This window comes from Microcebus murinus, chromosome 8, assembly GCF_040939455.1.
Source record: "Microcebus murinus isolate Inina chromosome 8, M.murinus_Inina_mat1.0, whole genome shotgun sequence".
NCBI classification, from domain to species: Eukaryota; Metazoa; Chordata; class Mammalia; order Primates; family Cheirogaleidae; genus Microcebus; species Microcebus murinus.
In genome coordinates, this window is record NC_134111.1 from 107,835,779 (window position 1) to 107,857,788 (window position 22,010).

At 63.9% G+C, this 22,010-nt stretch overlaps 6 non-coding genes across 6 annotated transcripts; all 6 read left to right on the forward strand.

Annotated features, from left to right (window-relative positions):
- Nucleotides 1-2,430: 2,430 nt before the first annotated feature.
- Nucleotides 2,431-2,549, forward strand: LOC142872645 (5S ribosomal RNA). Its single transcript, XR_012920848.1, has one exon. It is a non-coding gene; the product is annotated as a 5S ribosomal RNA (ribosomal RNA).
- Nucleotides 2,550-6,090: 3,541 nt separating this feature from the next.
- On the forward strand, nucleotides 6,091-6,209 carry LOC142872505 (5S ribosomal RNA). Its single transcript, XR_012920762.1, has one exon. It is a non-coding gene; the product is annotated as a 5S ribosomal RNA (ribosomal RNA).
- Nucleotides 6,210-9,740: 3,531 nt separating this feature from the next.
- On the forward strand, nucleotides 9,741-9,859 carry LOC142872656 (5S ribosomal RNA). Its single transcript, XR_012920849.1, has one exon. It is a non-coding gene; the product is annotated as a 5S ribosomal RNA (ribosomal RNA).
- Nucleotides 9,860-13,384: 3,525 nt separating this feature from the next.
- Nucleotides 13,385-13,503, forward strand: LOC142872667 (5S ribosomal RNA). The gene has a single exon (XR_012920850.1). It is a non-coding gene; the product is annotated as a 5S ribosomal RNA (ribosomal RNA).
- A 3,526-nt stretch (nucleotides 13,504-17,029) lies between these two features.
- On the forward strand, nucleotides 17,030-17,148 carry LOC142872678 (5S ribosomal RNA). The gene has a single exon (XR_012920851.1). It is a non-coding gene; the product is annotated as a 5S ribosomal RNA (ribosomal RNA).
- A 3,542-nt stretch (nucleotides 17,149-20,690) lies between these two features.
- LOC142872690 (5S ribosomal RNA) lies at nucleotides 20,691-20,809 on the forward strand. The gene has a single exon (XR_012920853.1). It is a non-coding gene; the product is annotated as a 5S ribosomal RNA (ribosomal RNA).
- Nucleotides 20,810-22,010: the final 1,201 nt, after the last annotated feature.

Below are 22,010 nucleotides of genomic sequence, written 5' to 3' on the forward strand. Positions count from 1 at the left end.
TCTCCTCCTCGGCCCCTGCCTGACTGACTCCTTCCCGCCCGGCCTGTCACCTGTCACCGTCCTCTGCCCCTGCCTGACACGCTCCTCCCCGCCCGGGCCGTCACCGTCCTCGGCCCCTGCCTGACGGGGCTCCTCCGTCGCCTGGGCCTTCCAAGGGCTTGGTGTGGACGCTGGTTCCAGGACGCCCTCCCAGGAACCCGGTAGCAGGGCGGCCGCAGCGTCTCGCGCCACCCAACCGTCCGCCGGCCGGCGGCCGTCGCTAAGTGGCCTGCGGGGGACGTGCCCCCACTGTGGGGCGGGCGCCCAGCCTGGTGTCTTCTCTGAGGCCCCGTGGCTGCTTTTCCCCCCCGCAAGGGGAGAGCCGCGGAGGTGGGGACCGCCTCCTCGTGGGGACGTACACCCAGCTCTCCACGTCGGATTCCGGGGCTCTCTGTCCTGCCAGAAGGCCCAGCTGGCCTGCGGGTCCTTAGAGTGGCAAAAACATCCGAAAACTGAGATTGAGGGTCCGGTGGTTGTCTGCACTTTTGTGCTGGGCACCCCAGGGAGGCCCGGGGGCTGGCTGGACAACGCGGTCTGCTGGGCGGGGGGGGGGGGGTTTGGAGGAGCAACTGATGCCCTTTGCACTTTGGGTAGCAAGTGTCTGAGGTGTCTCTGAGCCCTGCGCCATGTCGGGGGTGGGGGTGGGAGGTCGGGGGGGGGGGTGGAGGAGCAGGAGGAGGAGGAGGAGGAGGAGGTGGGAAGGGCCGTGGCCTGCAGTCGTGTTCCCGGGGTGGCTTCTTCCACAGGCTGCTTGGCCTGGGCTCCCTGCACCTGGGCCTTTGGAGGACTGGCCCTGTGCTTGCCAACGCTTCCCCTGCAGGGACCCAGAGCTGGGAGGTTGCATCTCTCAGCCCTGGGTCGGGCAGAGCCCCAGCGGGCCATGCCCACAACCTCTCTCAGCACGGGTCCCCCAGAAGGCTCCTTTGGGACCAGGATTCTCTTGCGGGTGACTCTTTAAGGTCTGGCCCCTGGATGGAGGGGCACCAGGAGTAGAGGAGCAGGAAGGGGAAGGGGGTGGCCGTGCGAGGGGACACTTTCAGGCCAAGTCCCAGCTTCAGCCTGATCCTCCTGGGAACCCCGGGGTGTACGTCACACCTCCTGGTTGTCCCGCTCTGAGACAAGGAGCCGGGCTTCGCATTCCCCCAGCAGCCAGTCGTGGGCTGAGGACACCTGGGGCGTTGGGAACTCCCTGGCTTCTCCTTGGCTTAACATCTGGAGCTGCTTGTGAATCGTGCCGCCACACACACCCGAGTGCAGGTGTCTTCTGCACAGACTGCGGGCCTCGCTCTTCTGAATGCCGCTAGCTCGCCACCCACCCACGGGTGAACCTGGTCAGGGTACTTTCTCTCGGGGGCAGACTCTGATCCTGGCGGGCTACCGGTGTCTCTGTTTGCTCGTTTCTTTCTTCCATTTCGGGAAAGGCTTCCTTACTGGGTGTGGAAATCTCCTATGCCTTTCCTCGCCTATTCTGTCAGCTTTAAAATTCTCTTTCAGTTGCCACCCTCACAGATGGATTAGGAAACTCTTTCCGGTGCACTCATTAGTGAAATGACCTCAATGAAGCTGGAATCCAATATCTAATCGCCGATTTTTACCGAGTCCACACGCCAGGGGGGTCGGGGTCCAATGCAGCCCCGGCCAGGCCCAGGCCCCTTGGACTGGGCCACAGGAGGACACAGAGGAGGGTCCCGGCCCCCACGGTCGCGTTGCCGGCAGTTCTCCAAGGGCTTGGGCGTTTTCCGGAGGTAGGAGATGGAGGGGACTGATTTCTTCAGCGCCCCACTAACCACGCCACCCCACCCATGGGACACATCCCAAGAGAGAGAGAGAGACGCCCCATACACTCGCTCCCCTCCCCCATGCGCTGTGCCCCAGCCCGGGCCCGGGGGAATAGGCGGCAGCCCACCCACAGGGTGGGGGGCGCAGCTGAAAGGGGTTGTCGGGGAGGGCGGCCCCTGCCTGGGGTCAAAGGGCGGGCGACCCGCGCGTGCGCAATCGGCGGCGGCGGCGGCGGCGGCGGCGGCGGCGGCGGGGGCGGCCACGAGCTGGGGGTGGGCCAGGCGAGGAGAGGAAGGGGGCTGGAAGGTCTCCACCTTGGCGAGTCCAGCCGTGGAGGCGCATCTTGTGTGAGTGTGAGTGAGTGAGTGTGAGTGTGTGTGTGTGTGTGTGTGTGTGTGTATAGAGAGACAGCCCCCCACCCCGGCCCGCCGCTCCCTGCCCGCCCCGCCCCGCCTGTCACCCCCGTCCCTCGGAGCCCGCCGGACCCGGCCGGTGAACTCAACAGGCCCGCCCGGTGCGGGTCAGCGCCGGCGCGGGGCCTGGGGCGGGAGGAGGCGGCGGGGAAGCGCAGAGAGGCTCGGCTTCTTGAGCGGGGCAGGGGCGCCCTCCGCCGTCTAGGGCCACACCACCCTGAACGCGCCCGATCTCGTCTGGTCTCGGAAGCTAAGCAGGGTCGGGCCTGGTTAGTACTTGGATGGGAGACCGCCTGGGAATACCGGGTGCCGTAGGCTTCTTCTTTTTTTTTTTTTTTGTTTTGTTTTGCCTCTTGTTCTGTCCCCTCTCTGGGAGCGAGGCGGCGGCCCGGGGCGGGGGTCTCCCCCACCCTCAGCGCCCGCCGCGGTGCCTGGCGCCCCAGCCCGCACCGTGGGGCCTCCTCTTGTCCCAAGCCGCGACACCGCCGTCACGCGGCAGCATGCGTGGCTTCTGGACTGTCAGGTCTCAGACCAAAGGTCTGCTCTGTGGGAACCGACACGCTGGAGGAAACCTTGAGAGTCTGAGAGGGGAGGGAGTTCCAGAAGAAGGCCAGGATGTCATTTTGAGGGAGTATGTGACCAGAACTCGTCCCGTTGCTTTTGGGGTTCTATGGGCTACACGTAGGAATCTTTGGTGGTGGCACCTGATGTTGGGGGATCCGGAGTCACACCCAGACCTGCTCCACAGGCCTCCTTTTACTTTTCTCTTCGGATTCATTATGTTTAAAAAGTGTCTCTTATCTCTATGATTGCATTTTCTTTTCTCTCTCTTTTCAAGCAGATGATGGGAGTCCAAGTATTAAGGTGACATGTGTTGCCCGTGCCCCCCTCCCCCCTGTGTTCTTATTCATTAACCTCTGATGTTGTTCCAGCGTATTGTGGGGGTACCAATGTTAAGGTCGGGTACGTTGCCCTCTCCCAGCCTCCCCCCTCGGGTCAGAGCCTCAAGTGCGCCCATCCCCCAGTCGGTGCGCACCCACCCCATTCCTAATGGAGGTGTATGCCCATCCCCTCCCCCCACCCGCCCGACACCCACCCGATGAAGGTGATTCCTCTGTGTCCACTTGGGTGTCCGTCGGTTCGTACCCATTTGCTGGTGAGCGCGAGCACGTGGTGCTCGTGTGTCCATTCTTGGGCTACCTGGCTTACTGGAACGGGTTCCAGCTCTGGCCAGGAGAACCACGAGAGGTGCCCTCTCACCGCTGCTCCTCCTAGCTGAATAGCACTCCGTGGTGTCCACGCGCCACATTTCATTTACGCACTCGTGGGTCGATGGGCACTCGGGTCGCTTCCAGGTCTTTGCGATTGTGACTTGTGCCCTGACTCTAACCCTAACCCTTACCCAGCCCCGTCTCCTCCTCGGCCCCTGCCTGACTGACTCCTTCCCGCCCGGCCTGTCACCTGTCACCGTCCTCTGCCCCTGCCTGACACGCTCCTCCCCGCCCGGGCCGTCACCGTCCTCGGCCCCTGCCTGACGGGGCTCCTCCGTCGCCTGGGCCTTCCAAGGGCTTGGTGTGGACGCTGGTTCCAGGACGCCCTCCCAGGAACCCGGTAGCAGGGCGGCCGCAGCGTCTCGCGCCACCCAACCGTCCGCCGGCCGGCGGCCGTCGCTAAGTGGCCTGCGGGGGACGTGCCCCCACTGTGGGGCGGGCGCCCAGCCTGGTGTCTTCTCTGAGGCCCCGTGGCTGCTTTTCCCCCCCGCAAGGGGAGAGCCGCGGAGGTGGGGACCGCCTCCTCGTGGGGACGTACACCCAGCTCTCCACGTCGGATTCCGGGGCTCTCTGTCCTGCCAGAAGGCCCAGCTGGCCTGCGGGTCCTTAGAGTGGCAAAAACATCCGAAAACTGAGATTGAGGGTCCGGTGGTTGTCTGCACTTTTGTGCTGGGCACCCCAGGGAGGCCCGGGGGCTGGCTGGACAACGCGGTCTGCTGGGCGGGGGGGGGGGGGTTTGGAGGAGCAACTGATGCCCTTTGCACTTTGGGTAGCAAGTGTCTGAGGTGTCTCTGAGCCCTGCGCCATGTCGGGGGTGGGGGTGGGAGGTCGGGGGGGGGGTGGAGGAGCAGGAGGAGGAGGAGGAGGAGGAGGTGGGAAGGGCCGTGGCCTGCAGTCGTGTTCCCGGGGTGGCTTCTTCCACAGGCTGCTTGGCCTGGGCTCCCTGCACCTGGGCCTTTGGAGGACTGGCCCTGTGCTTGCCAACGCTTCCCCTGCAGGGACCCAGAGCTGGGAGGTTGCATCTCTCAGCCCTGGGTCGGGCAGAGCCCCAGCGGGCCATGCCCACAACCTCTCTCAGCACGGGTCCCCCAGAAGGCTCCTTTGGGACCAGGATTCTCTTGCGGGTGACTCTTTAAGGTCTGGCCCCTGGATGGAGGGGCACCAGGAGTAGAGGAGCAGGAAGGGGAAGGGGGTGGCCGTGCGAGGGGACACTTTCAGGCCAAGTCCCAGCTTCAGCCTGATCCTCCTGGGAACCCCGGGGTGTACGTCACACCTCCTGGTTGTCCCGCTCTGAGACAAGGAGCCGGGCTTCGCATTCCCCCAGCAGCCAGTCGTGGGCTGAGGACACCTGGGGCGTTGGGAACTCCCTGGCTTCTCCTTGGCTTAACATCTGGAGCTGCTTGTGAATCGTGCCGCCACACACACCCGAGTGCAGGTGTCTTCTGCACAGACTGCGGGCCTCGCTCTTCTGAATGCCGCTAGCTCGCCACCCACCCACGGGTGAACCTGGTCAGGGTACTTTCTCTCGGGGGCAGACTCTGATCCTGGCGGGCTACCGGTGTCTCTGTTTGCTCGTTTCTTTCTTCCATTTCGGGAAAGGCTTCCTTACTGGGTGTGGAAATCTCCTATGCCTTTCCTCGCCTATTCTGTCAGCTTTAAAATTCTCTTTCAGTTGCCACCCTCACAGATGGATTAGGAAACTCTTTCCGGTGCACTCATTAGTGAAATGACCTCAATGAAGCTGGAATCCAATATCTAATCGCCGATTTTTAGCGAGTCCACACGCCAGGGGGGTCGGGGTCCAATGCAGCCCCGGCCAGGCCCAGGCCCCTAGGACTGGGCCACAGGAGGACACAGAGGAGGGTCCCGGCCCCCACGGTCGCGTTGCCGGCAGTTCTCCAAGGGCTTGGGCGTTTTCCAGAGGTAGGAGATGGAGGGGACTGATTTCTTCAGCGCCCCACTAACCACGCCACCCCACCCATGGGACACATCCCAAGAGAGAGAGAGAGAGACGCCCCATACACTCGCTCCCCTCCCCCATGCGCTGTGCCCCAGCCCGGGCCCGGGGGAATAGGCGGCAGCCCACCCACAGGGTGGGGGGCGCAGCTGAAAGGGGTTGTCGGGGAGGGCGGCCCCTGCCTGGGGTCAAAGGGCGGGCGACCCGCGCGTGCGCAATCGGCGGCGGCGGCGGCGGCGGCGGCGGCGGCGGCGGGGGCGGCGGGGGCGGCCACGAGCTGGGGGTGGGCCAGGCGAGGAGAGGAAGGGGGCTGGAAGGTCTCCACCTTGGCGAGTCCAGCCGTGGAGGCGCATCTTGTGTGAGTGTGAGTGAGTGAGTGTGAGTGTGTGTGTGTGTGTGTGTGTGTGTGTATAGAGAGACAGCCCCCCACCCCGGCCCGCCGCTCCCTGCCCGCCCCGCCCCGCCCCGCCTGTCACCCCCGTCCCTCGGAGCCCGCCGGACCCGGCCGGTGAACTCAACAGGCCCGCCCGGTGCGGGTCAGCGCCGGCGCGGGGCCTGGGGCGGGAGGAGGCGGCGGGGAAGCGCAGAGAGGCTCGGCTTCTTGAGCGGGGCAGGGGCGCCCTCCGCCGCCGTCTAGGGCCACACCACCCTGAACGCCCCCGATCTCGTCTGGTCTCGGAAGCTAAGCAGGGTCGGGCCTGGTTAGTACTTGGATGGGAGACCGCCTGGGAATACCGGGTGCCGTAGGCTTCTTTTTTTTTTTTTTTTTTTGTTTTGTTTTGCCTCTTGTTCTGTCCCCTCTCTGGGAGCGAGGCGGCGGCCCGGGGCGGGGGTCTCCCCCACCCTCAGCGCCCGCCGCGGTGCCTGGCGCCCCAGCCCGCACCGTGGGGCCTCCTCTTGTCCCAAGCCGCGACACCGCCGTCACGCGGCAGCATGCGTGGCTTCTGGACTGTCAGGTCTCAGACCAAAGGTCTGCTCTGTGGGAACCGACACGCTGGAGGAAACCTTGAGAGTCTGAGAGGGGAGGGAGTTCCAGAAGAAGGCCAGGATGTCATTTTGAGGGAGTATGTGACCAGAACTCGTCCCGTTGCTTTTGGGGTTCTATGGGCTACACGTAGGAATCTTTGGTGGTGGCACCTGATGTTGGGGGATCCGGAGTCACACCCAGACCTGCTCCACAGGCCTCCTTTTACTTTTCTCTTCGGATTCATTATGTTTAAAAAGTGTCTCTTATCTCTATGATTGCATTTTCTTTTCTCTCTCTTTTCAAGCAGATGATGGGAGTCCAAGTATTAAGGTGACATGTGTTGCCCGTGCCCCCCTCCCCCCTGTGTTCTTATTCATTAACCTCTGATGTTGTTCCAGCGTATTGTGGGGGTACCAATGTTAAGGTCGGGTACGTTGCCCTCTCCCAGCCTCCCCCCTCGGGTCAGAGCCTCAAGTGCGCCCATCCCCCAGTCGGTGCGCACCCACCCCATTCCTAATGGAGGTGTATGCCCATCCCCTCCCCCCACCCGCCCGACACCCACCCGATGAAGGTGATTCCTCTGTGTCCACTTGGGTGTCCGTCGGTTCGTACCCATTTGCTGGTGAGCGCGAGCACGTGGTGCTCGTGTGTCCATTCTTGGGCTACCTGGCTTACTGGAACGGGTTCCAGCTCTGGCCAGGAGAACCACGAGAGGTGCCCTCTCACCGCTGCTCCTCCTAGCTGAATAGCACTCCGTGGTGTCCACGCGCCACATTTCATTTACGCACTCGTGGGTCGATGGGCACTCGGGTCGCTTCCAGGTCTTTGCGATTGTGACTTGTGCCCTGACTCTAACCCTAACCCTTACCCAGCCCCGTCTCCTCCTCGGCCCCTGCCTGACTGACTCCTTCCCGCCCGGCCTGTCACCTGTCACCGTCCTCTGCCCCTGCCTGACACGCTCCTCCCCGCCCGGGCCGTCACCGTCCTCGGCCCCTGCCTGACGGGGCTCCTCCGTCGCCTGGGCCTTCCAAGGGCTTGGTGTGGACGCTGGTTCCAGGACGCCCTCCCAGGAACCCGGTAGCAGGGCGGCCGCAGCGTCTCGCGCCACCCAACCGTCCGCCGGCCGGCGGCCGTCGCTAAGTGGCCTGCGGGGGACGTGCCCCCACTGTGGGGCGGGCGCCCAGCCTGGTGTCTTCTCTGAGGCCCCGTGGCTGCTTTTCCCCCCCGCAAGGGGAGAGCCGCGGAGGTGGGGACCGCCTCCTCGTGGGGACGTACACCCAGCTCTCCACGTCGGATTCCGGGGCTCTCTGTCCTGCCAGAAGGCCCAGCTGGCCTGCGGGTCCTTAGAGTGGCAAAAACATCCGAAAACTGAGATTGAGGGTCCGGTGGTTGTCTGCACTTTTGTGCTGGGCACCCCAGGGAGGCCCGGGGGCTGGCTGGACAACGCGGTCTGCTGGGCGGGGGGGGGGTTTGGAGGAGCAACTGATGCCCTTTGCACTTTGGGTAGCAAGTGTCTGAGGTGTCTCTGAGCCCTGCGCCATGTCGGGGGTGGGGGTGGGAGGTCGGGGGGGGGGGTGGAGGAGCAGGAGGAGGAGGAGGAGGAGGAGGTGGGAAGGGCCGTGGCCTGCAGTCGTGTTCCCGGGGTGGCTTCTTCCACAGGCTGCTTGGCCTGGGCTCCCTGCACCTGGGCCTTTGGAGGACTGGCCCTGTGCTTGCCAACGCTTCCCCTGCAGGGACCCAGAGCTGGGAGGTTGCATCTCTCAGCCCTGGGTCGGGCAGAGCCCCAGCGGGCCATGCCCACAACCTCTCTCAGCACGGGTCCCCCAGAAGGCTCCTTTGGGACCAGGATTCTCTTGCGGGTGACTCTTTAAGGTCTGGCCCCTGGATGGAGGGGCACCAGGAGTAGAGGAGCAGGAAGGGGAAGGGGGTGGCCGTGCGAGGGGACACTTTCAGGCCAAGTCCCAGCTTCAGCCTGATCCTCCTGGGAACCCCGGGGTGTACGTCACACCTCCTGGTTGTCCCGCTCTGAGACAAGGAGCCGGGCTTCGCATTCCCCCAGCAGCCAGTCGTGGGCTGAGGACACCTGGGGCGTTGGGAACTCCCTGGCTTCTCCTTGGCTTAACATCTGGAGCTGCTTGTGAATCGTGCCGCCACACACACCCGAGTGCAGGTGTCTTCTGCACAGACTGCGGGCCTCGCTCTTCTGAATGCCGCTAGCTCGCCACCCACCCACGGGTGAACCTGGTCAGGGTACTTTCTCTCGGGGGCAGACTCTGATCCTGGCGGGCTACCGGTGTCTCTGTTTGCTCGTTTCTTTCTTCCATTTCGGGAAAGGCTTCCTTACTGGGTGTGGAAATCTCCTATGCCTTTCCTCGCCTATTCTGTCAGCTTTAAAATTCTCTTTCAGTTGCCACCCTCACAGATGGATTAGGAAACTCTTTCCGGTGCACTCATTAGTGAAATGACCTCAATGAAGCTGGAATCCAATATCTAATCGCCGATTTTTAGCGAGTCCACACGCCAGGGGGGTCGGGGTCCAATGCAGCCCCGGCCAGGCCCAGGCCCCTAGGACTGGGCCACAGGAGGACACAGAGGAGGGTCCCGGCCCCCACGGTCGCGTTGCCGGCAGTTCTCCAAGGGCTTGGGCGTTTTCCAGAGGTAGGAGATGGAGGGGACTGATTTCTTCAGCGCCCCACTAACCACGCCACCCCACCCATGGGACACATCCCAAGAGAGAGAGAGAGAGACGCCCCATACACTCGCTCCCCTCCCCCATGCGCTGTGCCCCAGCCCGGGCCCGGGGGAATAGGCGGCAGCCCACCCACAGGGTGGGGGGCGCAGCTGAAAGGGGTTGTCGGGGAGGGCGGCCCCTGCCTGGGGTCAAAGGGCGGGCGACCCGCGCGTGCGCAATCGGCGGCGGCGGCGGCGGCGGCGGCGGCGGGGGCGGCGGGGGCGGCCACGAGCTGGGGGTGGGCCAGGCGAGGAGAGGAAGGGGGCTGGAAGGTCTCCACCTTGGCGAGTCCAGCCGTGGAGGCGCATCTTGTGTGAGTGTGAGTGAGTGAGTGTGAGTGTGTGTGTGTGTGTGTGTGTGTGTGTATAGAGAGACAGCCCCCCACCCCGGCCCGCCGCTCCCTGCCCGCCCCGCCCCGCCCCGCCTGTCACCCCCGTCCCTCGGAGCCCGCCGGACCCGGCCGGTGAACTCAACAGGCCCGCCCGGTGCGGGTCAGCGCCGGCGCGGGGCCTGGGGCGGGAGGAGGCGGCGGGGAAGCGCAGAGAGGCTCGGCTTCTTGAGCGGGGCAGGGGCGCCCTCCGCCGTCTAGGGCCACACCACCCTGAACGCGCCCGATCTCGTCTGGTCTCGGAAGCTAAGCAGGGTCGGGCCTGGTTAGTACTTGGATGGGAGACCGCCTGGGAATACCGGGTGCCGTAGGCTTCTTTTTTTTTTTTTTTTTTGTTTTGTTTTGCCTCTTGTTCTGTCCCCTCTCTGGGAGCGAGGCGGCGGCCCGGGGCGGGGGTCTCCCCCACCCTCAGCGCCCGCCGCGGTGCCTGGCGCCCCAGCCCGCACCGTGGGGCCTCCTCTTGTCCCAAGCCGCGACACCGCCGTCACGCGGCAGCATGCGTGGCTTCTGGACTGTCAGGTCTCAGACCAAAGGTCTGCTCTGTGGGAACCGACACGCTGGAGGAAACCTTGAGAGTCTGAGAGGGGAGGGAGTTCCAGAAGAAGGCCAGGATGTCATTTTGAGGGAGTATGTGACCAGAACTCGTCCCGTTGCTTTTGGGGTTCTATGGGCTACACGTAGGAATCTTTGGTGGTGGCACCTGATGTTGGGGGATCCGGAGTCACACCCAGACCTGCTCCACAGGCCTCCTTTTACTTTTCTCTTCGGATTCATTATGTTTAAAAAGTGTCTCTTATCTCTATGATTGCATTTTCTTTTCTCTCTCTTTTCAAGCAGATGATGGGAGTCCAAGTATTAAGGTGACATGTGTTGCCCGTGCCCCCCTCCCCCCTGTGTTCTTATTCATTAACCTCTGATGTTGTTCCAGCGTATTGTGGGGGTACCAATGTTAAGGTCGGGTACGTTGCCCTCTCCCAGCCTCCCCCCTCGGGTCAGAGCCTCAAGTGCGCCCATCCCCCAGTCGGTGCGCACCCACCCCATTCCTAATGGAGGTGTATGCCCATCCCCTCCCCCCACCCGCCCGACACCCACCCGATGAAGGTGATTCCTCTGTGTCCACTTGGGTGTCCGTCGGTTCGTACCCATTTGCTGGTGAGCGCGAGCACGTGGTGCTCGTGTGTCCATTCTTGGGCTACCTGGCTTACTGGAACGGGTTCCAGCTCTGGCCAGGAGAACCACGAGAGGTGCCCTCTCACCGCTGCTCCTCCTAGCTGAATAGCACTCCGTGGTGTCCACGCGCCACATTTCATTTACGCACTCGTGGGTCGATGGGCACTCGGGTCGCTTCCAGGTCTTTGCGATTGTGACTTGTGCCCTGACTCTAACCCTAACCCTTACCCAGCCCCGTCTCCTCCTCGGCCCCTGCCTGACTGACTCCTTCCCGCCCGGCCTGTCACCTGTCACCGTCCTCTGCCCCTGCCTGACACGCTCCTCCCCGCCCGGGCCGTCACCGTCCTCGGCCCCTGCCTGACGGGGCTCCTCCGTCGCCTGGGCCTTCCAAGGGCTTGGTGTGGACGCTGGTTCCAGGACGCCCTCCCAGGAACCCGGTAGCAGGGCGGCCGCAGCGTCTCGCGCCACCCAACCGTCCGCCGGCCGGCGGCCGTCGCTAAGTGGCCTGCGGGGGACGTGCCCCCACTGTGGGGCGGGCGCCCAGCCTGGTGTCTTCTCTGAGGCCCCGTGGCTGCTTTTCCCCCCCGCAAGGGGAGAGCCGCGGAGGTGGGGACCGCCTCCTCGTGGGGACGTACACCCAGCTCTCCACGTCGGATTCCGGGGCTCTCTGTCCTGCCAGAAGGCCCAGCTGGCCTGCGGGTCCTTAGAGTGGCAAAAACATCCGAAAACTGAGATTGAGGGTCCGGTGGTTGTCTGCACTTTTGTGCTGGGCACCCCAGGGAGGCCCGGGGGCTGGCTGGACAACGCGGTCTGCTGGGCGGGGGGGGGGGGTTTGGAGGAGCAACTGATGCCCTTTGCACTTTGGGTAGCAAGTGTCTGAGGTGTCTCTGAGCCCTGCGCCATGTCGGGGGTGGGGGTGGGAGGTCAGGGGGGGGTGGAGGAGCAGGAGGAGGAGGAGGAGGAGGAGGTGGGAAGGGCCGTGGCCTGCAGTCGTGTTCCCGGGGTGGCTTCTTCCACAGGCTGCTTGGCCTGGGCTCCCTGCACCTGGGCCTTTGGAGGACTGGCCCTGTGCTTGCCAACGCTTCCCCTGCAGGGACCCAGAGCTGGGAGGTTGCATCTCTCAGCCCTGGGTCGGGCAGAGCCCCAGCGGGCCATGCCCACAACCTCTCTCAGCACGGGTCCCCCAGAAGGCTCCTTTGGGACCAGGATTCTCTTGCGGGTGACTCTTTAAGGTCTGGCCCCTGGATGGAGGGGCACCAGGAGTAGAGGAGCAGGAAGGGGAAGGGGGTGGCCGTGCGAGGGGACACTTTCAGGCCAAGTCCCAGCTTCAGCCTGATCCTCCTGGGAACCCCGGGGTGTACGTCACACCTCCTGGTTGTCCCGCTCTGAGACAAGGAGCCGGGCTTCGCATTCCCCCAGCAGCCAGTCGTGGGCTGAGGACACCTGGGGCGTTGGGAACTCCCTGGCTTCTCCTTGGCTTAACATCTGGAGCTGCTTGTGAATCGTGCCGCCACACACACCCGAGTGCAGGTGTCTTCTGCACAGACTGCGGGCCTCGCTCTTCTGAATGCCGCTAGCTCGCCACCCACCCACGGGTGAACCTGGTCAGGGTACTTTCTCTCGGGGGCAGACTCTGATCCTGGCGGGCTACCGGTGTCTCTGTTTGCTCGTTTCTTTCTTCCATTTCGGGAAAGGCTTCCTTACTGGGTGTGGAAATCTCCTATGCCTTTCCTCGCCTATTCTGTCAGCTTTAAAATTCTCTTTCAGTTGCCACCCTCACAGATGGATTAGGAAACTCTTTCCGGTGCTCTCATTAGTGAAATGACCTCAATGAAGCTGGAATCCAATATCTAATCGCCGATTTTTAGCGAGTCCACACGCCAGGGGGGTCGGGGTCCAATGCAGCCCCGGCCAGGCCCAGGCCCCTAGGACTGGGCCACAGGAGGACACAGAGGAGGGTCCCGGCCCCCACGGTCGCGTTGCCGGCAGTTCTCCAAGGGCTTGGGCGTTTTCCAGAGGTAGGAGATGGAGGGGACTGATTTCTTCAGCGCCCCACTAACCACGCCACCCCACCCATGGGACACATCCCAAGAGAGAGAGAGAGAGACGCCCCATACACTCGCTCCCCTCCCCCATGCGCTGTGCCCCAGCCCGGGCCCGGGGGAATAGGCGGCAGCCCACCCACAGGGTGGGGGGCGCAGCTGAAAGGGGTTGTCGGGGAGGGCGGCCCCTGCCTGGGGTCAAAGGGCGGGCGACCCGCGCGTGCGCAATCGGCGGCGGCGGCGGCGGCGGCGGCGGCGGGGGCGGCGGGGGCGGCCACGAGCTGGGGGTGGGCCAGGCGAGGAGAGGAAGGGGGCTGGAAGGTCTCCACCTTGGCGAGTCCAGCCGTGGAGGCGCATCTTGTGTGAGTGTGAGTGAGTGAGTGTGAGTGTGTGTGTGTGTGTGTGTGTGTGTGTATAGAGAGACAGCCCCCCACCCCGGCCCGCCGCTCCCTGCCCGCCCCGCCCCGCCTGTCACCCCCGTCCCTCGGAGCCCGCCGGACCCGGCCGGTGAACTCAACAGGCCCGCCCGGTGCGGGTCAGCGCCGGCGCGGGGCCTGGGGCGGGAGGAGGCGGCGGGGAAGCGCAGAGAGGCTCGGCTTCTTGAGCGGGGCAGGGGCGCCCTCCGCCGTCTAGGGCCACACCACCCTGAACGCGCCCGATCTCGTCTGGTCTCGGAAGCTAAGCAGGGTCGGGCCTGGTTAGTACTTGGATGGGAGACCGCCTGGGAATACCGGGTGCCGTAGGCTTCTTTTTTTTTTTTTTTTTTGTTTTGTTTTGCCTCTTGTTCTGTCCCCTCTCTGGGAGCGAGGCGGCGGCCCGGGGCGGGGGTCTCCCCCACCCTCAGCGCCCGCCGCGGTGCCTGGCGCCCCAGCCCGCACCGTGGGGCCTCCTCTTGTCCCAAGCCGCGACACCGCCGTCACGCGGCAGCATGCGTGGCTTCTGGACTGTCAGGTCTCAGACCAAAGGTCTGCTCTGTGGGAACCGACACGCTGGAGGAAACCTTGAGAGTCTGAGAGGGGAGGGAGTTCCAGAAGAAGGCCAGGATGTCATTTTGAGGGAGTATGTGACCAGAACTCGTCCCGTTGCTTTTGGGGTTCTATGGGCTACACGTAGGAATCTTTGGTGGTGGCACCTGATGTTGGGGGATCCGGAGTCACACCCAGACCTGCTCCACAGGCCTCCTTTTACTTTTCTCTTCGGATTCATTATGTTTAAAAAGTGTCTCTTATCTCTATGATTGCATTTTCTTTTCTCTCTCTTTTCAAGCAGATGATGGGAGTCCAAGTATTAAGGTGACATGTGTTGCCCGTGCCCCCCTCCCCCCTGTGTTCTTATTCATTAACCTCTGATGTTGTTCCAGCGTATTGTGGGGGTACCAATGTTAAGGTCGGGTACGTTGCCCTCTCCCAGCCTCCCCCCTCGGGTCAGAGCCTCAAGTGCGCCCATCCCCCAGTCGGTGCGCACCCACCCCATTCCTAATGGAGGTGTATGCCCATCCCCTCCCCCCACCCGCCCGACACCCACCCGATGAAGGTGATTCCTCTGTGTCCACTTGGGTGTCCGTCGGTTCGTACCCATTTGCTGGTGAGCGCGAGCACGTGGTGCTCGTGTGTCCATTCTTGGGCTACCTGGCTTACTGGAACGGGTTCCAGCTCTGGCCAGGAGAACCACGAGAGGTGCCCTCTCACCGCTGCTCCTCCTAGCTGAATAGCACTCCGTGGTGTCCACGCGCCACATTTCATTTACGCACTCGTGGGTCGATGGGCACTCGGGTCGCTTCCAGGTCTTTGCGATTGTGACTTGTGCCCTGACTCTAACCCTAACCCTTACCCAGCCCCGTCTCCTCCTCGGCCCCTGCCTGACTGACTCCTTCCCGCCCGGCCTGTCACCTGTCACCGTCCTCTGCCCCTGCCTGACACGCTCCTCCCCGCCCGGGCCGTCACCGTCCTCGGCCCCTGCCTGACGGGGCTCCTCCGTCGCCTGGGCCTTCCAAGGGCTTGGTGTGGACGCTGGTTCCAGGACGCCCTCCCAGGAACCCGGTAGCAGGGCGGCCGCAGCGTCTCGCGCCACCCAACCGTCCGCCGGCCGGCGGCCGTCGCTAAGTGGCCTGCGGGGGACGTGCCCCCACTGTGGGGCGGGCGCCCAGCCTGGTGTCTTCTCTGAGGCCCCGTGGCTGCTTTTCCCCCCCGCAAGGGGAGAGCCGCGGAGGTGGGGACCGCCTCCTCGTGGGGACGTACACCCAGCTCTCCACGTCGGATTCCGGGGCTCTCTGTCCTGCCAGAAGGCCCAGCTGGCCTGCGGGTCCTTAGAGTGGCAAAAACATCCGAAAACTGAGATTGAGGGTCCGGTGGTTGTCTGCACTTTTGTGCTGGGCACCCCAGGGAGGCCCGGGGGCTGGCTGGACAACGCGGTCTGCTGGGCGGGGGGGGGGGTTTGGAGGAGCAACTGATGCCCTTTGCACTTTGGGTAGCAAGTGTCTGAGGTGTCTCTGAGCCCTGCGCCATGTCGGGGGTGGGGGTGGGAGGTCGGGGGGGGGGGTGGAGGAGCAGGAGGAGGAGGAGGAGGAGGAGGTGGGAAGGGCCGTGGCCTGCAGTCGTGTTCCCGGGGTGGCTTCTTCCACAGGCTGCTTGGCCTGGGCTCCCTGCACCTGGGCCTTTGGAGGACTGGCCCTGTGCTTGCCAACGCTTCCCCTGCAGGGACCCAGAGCTGGGAGGTTGCATCTCTCAGCCCTGGGTCGGGCAGAGCCCCAGCGGGCCATGCCCACAACCTCTCTCAGCACGGGTCCCCCAGAAGGCTCCTTTGGGACCAGGATTCTCTTGCGGGTGACTCTTTAAGGTCTGGCCCCTGGATGGAGGGGCACCAGGAGTAGAGGAGCAGGAAGGGGAAGGGGGTGGCCGTGCGAGGGGACACTTTCAGGCCAAGTCCCAGCTTCAGCCTGATCCTCCTGGGAACCCCGGGGTGTACGTCACACCTCCTGGTTGTCCCGCTCTGAGACAAGGAGCCGGGCTTCGCATTCCCCCAGCAGCCAGTCGTGGGCTGAGGACACCTGGGGCGTTGGGAACTCCCTGGCTTCTCCTTGGCTTAACATCTGGAGCTGCTTGTGAATCGTGCCGCCACACACACCCGAGTGCAGGTGTCTTCTGCACAGACTGCGGGCCTCGCTCTTCTGAATGCCGCTAGCTCGCCACCCACCCACGGGTGAACCTGGTCAGGGTACTTTCTCTCGGGGGCAGACTCTGATCCTGGCGGGCTACCGGTGTTTCTGTTTGCTCGTTTCTTTCTTCCATTTCGGGAAAGGCTTCCTTACTGGGTGTGGAAATCTCCTATGCCTTTCCTCGCCTATTCTGTCAGCTTTAAAATTCTCTTTCAGTTGCCACCCTCACAGATGGATTAGGAAACTCTTTCCGGTGCACTCATTAGTGAAATGACCTCAATGAAGCTGGAATCCAATATCTAATCGCCGATTTTTAGCGAGTCCACACGCCAGGGGGGTCGGGGTCCAATGCAGCCCCGGCCAGGCCCAGGCCCCTAGGACTGGGCCACAGGAGGACACAGAGGAGGGTCCCGGCCCCCACGGTCGCGTTGCCGGCAGTTCTCCAAGGGCTTGGGCGTTTTCCAGAGGTAGGAGATGGAGGGGACTGATTTCTTCAGCGCCCCACTAACCACGCCACCCCACCCATGGGACACATCCCAAGAGAGAGAGAGAGAGACGCCCCATACACTCGCTCCCCTCCCCCATGCGCTGTGCCCCAGCCCGGGCCCGGGGGAATAGGCGGCAGCCCACCCACAGGGTGGGGGGCGCAGCTGAAAGGGGTTGTCGGGGAGGGCGGCCCCTGCCTGGGGTCAAAGGGCGGGCGACCCGCGCGTGCGCAATCGGCGGCGGCGGCGGCGGCGGCGGCGGCGGCGGCGGCGGGGGCGGCCACGAGCTGGGGGTGGGCCAGGCGAGGAGAGGAAGGGGGCTGGAAGGTCTCCACCTTGGCGAGTCCAGCCGTGGAGGCGCATCTTGTGTGAGTGTGAGTGAGTGAGTGTGAGTGTGTGTGTGTGTGTGTGTGTGTGTGTATAGAGAGACAGCCCCCCACCCCGGCCCGCCGCTCCCTGCCCGCCCCGCCCCGCCTGTCACCCCCGTCCCTCGGAGCCCGCCGGACCCGGCCGGTGAACTCAACAGGCCCGCCCGGTGCGGGTCAGCGCCGGCGCGGGGCCTGGGGCGGGAGGAGGCGGCGGGGAAGCGCAGAGAGGCTCGGCTTCTTGAGCGGGGCAGGGGCGCCCTCCGCCGTCTAGGGCCACACCACCCTGAACGCGCCCGATCTCGTCTGGTCTCGGAAGCTAAGCAGGGTCGGGCCTGGTTAGTACTTGGATGGGAGACCGCCTGGGAATACCGGGTGCCGTAGGCTTCTTTTTTTTTTTTTTTTTTGTTTTGTTTTGCCTCTTGTTCTGTCCCCTCTCTGGGAGCGAGGCGGCGGCCCGGGGCGGGGGTCTCCCCCACCCTCAGCGCCCGCCGCGGTGCCTGGCGCCCCAGCCCGCACCGTGGGGCCTCCTCTTGTCCCAAGCCGCGACACCGCCGTCACGCGGCAGCATGCGTGGCTTCTGGACTGTCAGGTCTCAGACCAAAGGTCTGCTCTGTGGGAACCGACACGCTGGAGGAAACCTTGAGAGTCTGAGAGGGGAGGGAGTTCCAGAAGAAGGCCAGGATGTCATTTTGAGGGAGTATGTGACCAGAACTCGTCCCGTTGCTTTTGGGGTTCTATGGGCTACACGTAGGAATCTTTGGTGGTGGCACCTGATGTTGGGGGATCCGGAGTCACACCCAGACCTGCTCCACAGGCCTCCTTTTACTTTTCTCTTCGGATTCATTATGTTTAAAAAGTGTCTCTTATCTCTATGATTGCATTTTCTTTTCTCTCTCTTTTCAAGCAGATGATGGGAGTCCAAGTATTAAGGTGACATGTGTTGCCCGTGCCCCCCTCCCCCCTGTGTTCTTATTCATTAACCTCTGATGTTGTTCCAGCGTATTGTGGGGGTACCAATGTTAAGGTCGGGTACGTTGCCCTCTCCCAGCCTCCCCCCTCGGGTCAGAGCCTCAAGTGCGCCCATCCCCCAGTCGGTGCGCACCCACCCCATTCCTAATGGAGGTGTATGCCCATCCCCTCCCCCCACCCGCCCGACACCCACCCGATGAAGGTGATTCCTCTGTGTCCACTTGGGTGTCCGTCGGTTCGTACCCATTTGCTGGTGAGCGCGAGCACGTGGTGCTCGTGTGTCCATTCTTGGGCTACCTGGCTTACTGGAACGGGTTCCAGCTCTGGCCAGGAGAACCACGAGAGGTGCCCTCTCACCGCTGCTCCTCCTAGCTGAATAGCACTCCGTGGTGTCCACGCGCCACATTTCATTTACGCACTCGTGGGTCGATGGGCACTCGGGTCGCTTCCAGGTCTTTGCGATTGTGACTTGTGCCCTGACTCTAACCCTAACCCTTACCCAGCCCCGTCTCCTCCTCGGCCCCTGCCTGACTGACTCCTTCCCGCCCGGCCTGTCACCTGTCACCGTCCTCTGCCCCTGCCTGACACGCTCCTCCCCGCCCGGGCCGTCACCGTCCTCGGCCCCTGCCTGACGGGGCTCCTCCGTCGCCTGGGCCTTCCAAGGGCTTGGTGTGGACGCTGGTTCCAGGACGCCCTCCCAGGAACCCGGTAGCAGGGCGGCCGCAGCGTCTCGCGCCACCCAACCGTCCGCCGGCCGGCGGCCGTCGCTAAGTGGCCTGCGGGGGACGTGCCCCCACTGTGGGGCGGGCGCCCAGCCTGGTGTCTTCTCTGAGGCCCCGTGGCTGCTTTTCCCCCCCGCAAGGGGAGAGCCGCGGAGGTGGGGACCGCCTCCTCGTGGGGACGTACACCCAGCTCTCCACGTCGGATTCCGAGGCTCTCTGTCCTGCCAGAAGGCCCAGCTGGCCTGCGGGTCCTTAGAGTGGCAAAAACATCCGAAAACTGAGATTGAGGGTCCGGTGGTTGTCTGCACTTTTGTGCTGGGCACCCCAGGGAGGCCCGGGGGCTGGCTGGACAACGCGGTCTGCTGGGCGGGGGGGGGGGGGTTTGGAGGAGCAACTGATGCCCTTTGCACTTTGGGTAGCAAGTGTCTGAGGTGTCTCTGAGCCCTGCGCCATGTCGGGGGTGGGGGTGGGAGGTCAGGGGGGGGTGGAGGAGCAGGAGGAGGAGGAGGAGGAGGAGGTGGGAAGGGCCGTGGCCTGCAGTCGTGTTCCCGGGGTGGCTTCTTCCACAGGCTGCTTGGCCTGGGCTCCCTGCACCTGGGCCTTTGGAGGACTGGCCCTGTGCTTGCCAACGCTTCCCCTGCAGGGACCCAGAGCTGGGAGGTTGCATCTCTCAGCCCTGGGTCGGGCAGAGCCCCAGCGGGCCATGCCCACAACCTCTCTCAGCACGGGTCCCCCAGAAGGCTCCTTTGGGACCAGGATTCTCTTGCGGGTGACTCTTTAAGGTCTGGCCCCTGGATGGAGGGGCACCAGGAGTAGAGGAGCAGGAAGGGGAAGGGGGTGGCCGTGCGAGGGGACACTTTCAGGCCAAGTCCCAGCTTCAGCCTGATCCTCCTGGGAACCCCGGGGTGTACGTCACACCTCCTGGTTGTCCCGCTCTGAGACAAGGAGCCGGGCTTCGCATTCCCCCAGCAGCCAGTCGTGGGCTGAGGACACCTGGGGCGTTGGGAACTCCCTGGCTTCTCCTTGGCTTAACATCTGGAGCTGCTTGTGAATCGTGCCGCCACACACACCCGAGTGCAGGTGTCTTCTGCACAGACTGCGGGCCTCGCTCTTCTGAATGCCGCTAGCTCGCCACCCACCCACGGGTGAACCTGGTCAGGGTACTTTCTCTCGGGGGCAGACTCTGATCCTGGCGGGCTACCGGTGTCTCTGTTTGCTCGTTTCTTTCTTCCATTTCGGGAAAGGCTTCCTTACTGGGTGTGGAAATCTCCTATGCCTTTCCTCGCCTATTCTGTCAGCTTTAAAATTCTCTTTCAGTTGCCACCCTCACAGATGGATTAGGAAACTCTTTCCGGTGCACTCATTAGTGAAATGACCTCAATGAAGCTGGAATCCAATATCTAATCGCCGATTTTTAGCGAGTCCACACGCCAGGGGGGTCGGGGTCCAATGCAGCCCCGGCCAGGCCCAGGCCCCTTGGACTGGGCCACAGGAGGACACAGAGGAGGGTCCCGGCCCCCACGGTCGCGTTGCCGGCAGTTCTCCAAGGGCTTGGGCGTTTTCCGGAGGTAGGAGATGGAGGGGACTGATTTCTTCAGCGCCCCACTAACCACGCCACCCCACCCATGGGACACATCCCAAGAGAGAGAGAGAGACGCCCCATACACTCGCTCCCCTCCCCCATGCGCTGTGCCCCAGCCCGGGCCCGGGGGAATAGGCGGCAGCCCACCCACAGGGTGGGGGGCGCAGCTGAAAGGGGTTGTCGGGGAGGGCGGCCCCTGCCTGGGGTCAAAGGGCGGGCGACCCGCGCGTGCGCAATCGGCGGCGGCGGCGGCGGCGGCGGCGGCGGCGGCGGCGGCGGCGGCGGCGGCGGGGGCGGCCACGAGCTGGGGGTGGGCCAGGCGAGGAGAGGAAGGGGGCTGGAAGGTCTCCACCTTGGCGAGTCCAGCCGTGGAGGCGCATCTTGTGTGAGTGTGAGTGAGTGAGTGTGAGTGTGTGTGTGTGTGTGTGTGTGTGTATAGAGAGACAGCCCCCCACCCCGGCCCGCCGCTCCCTGCCCGCCCCGCCCCGCCCCGCCTGTCACCCCCGTCCCTCGGAGCCCGCCGGACCCGGCCGGTGAACTCAACAGGCCCGCCCGGTGCGGGTCAGCGCCGGCGCGGGGCCTGGGGCGGGAGGAGGCGGCGGGGAAGCGCAGAGAGGCTCGGCTTCTTGAGCGGGGCAGGGGCGCCCTCCGCCGTCTAGGGCCACACCACCCTGAACGCGCCCGATCTCGTCTGGTCTCGGAAGCTAAGCAGGGTCGGGCCTGGTTAGTACTTGGATGGGAGACCGCCTGGGAATACCGGGTGCCGTAGGCTTCTTTTTTTTTTTTTTTTTTGTTTTGTTTTGCCTCTTGTTCTGTCCCCTCTCTGGGAGCGAGGCGGCGGCCCGGGGCGGGGGTCACCCCCACCCTCAGCGCCCGCCGCGGTGCCTGGCGCCCCAGCCCGCACCGTGGGGCCTCCTCTTGTCCCAAGCCGCGACACCGCCGTCACGCGGCAGCATGCGTGGCTTCTGGACTGTCAGGTCTCAGACCAAAGGTCTGCTCTGTGGGAACCGACACGCTGGAGGAAACCTTGAGAGTCTGAGAGGGGAGGGAGTTCCAGAAGAAGGCCAGGATGTCATTTTGAGGGAGTATGTGACCAGAACTCGTCCCGTTGCTTTTGGGGTTCTATGGGCTACACGTAGGAATCTTTGGTGGTGGCACCTGATGTTGGGGGATCCGGAGTCACACCCAGACCTGCTCCACAGGCCTCCTTTTACTTTTCTCTTCGGATTCATTATGTTTAAAAAGTGTCTCTTATCTCTATGATTGCATTTTCTTTTCTCTCTCTTTTCAAGCAGATGATGGGAGTCCAAGTATTAAGGTGACATGTGTTGCCCGTGCCCCCCTCCCCCCTGTGTTCTTATTCATTAACCTCTGATGTTGTTCCAGCGTATTGTGGGGGTACCAATGTTAAGGTCGGGTACGTTGCCCTCTCCCAGCCTCCCCCCTCGGGTCAGAGCCTCAAGTGCGCCCATCCCCCAGTCGGTGCGCACCCACCCCATTCCTAATGGAGGTGTATGCCCATCCCCTCCCCCCACCCGCCCGACACCCACCCGATGAAGGTGATTCCTCTGTGTCCACTTGGGTGTCCGTCGGTTCGTACCCATTTGCTGGTGAGCGCGAGCACGTGGTGCTCGTGTGTCCATTCTTGGGCTACCTGGCTTACTGGAACGGGTTCCAGCTCTGGCCAGGAGAACCACGAGAGGTGCCCTCTCACCGCTGCTCCTCCTAGCTGAATAGCACTCCGTGGTGTCCACGCGCCACATTTCATTTACGCACTCGTGGGTCGATGGGCACTCGGGTCGCTTCCAGGTCTTTGCGATTGTGACTTGTGCCCTGACTCTAACCCTAACCCTTACCCAGCCCCGTCTCCTCCTCGGCCCCTGCCTGACTGACTCCTTCCCGCCCGGCCTGTCACCTGTCACCGTCCTCTGCCCCTGCCTGACACGCTCCTCCCCGCCCGGGCCGTCACCGTC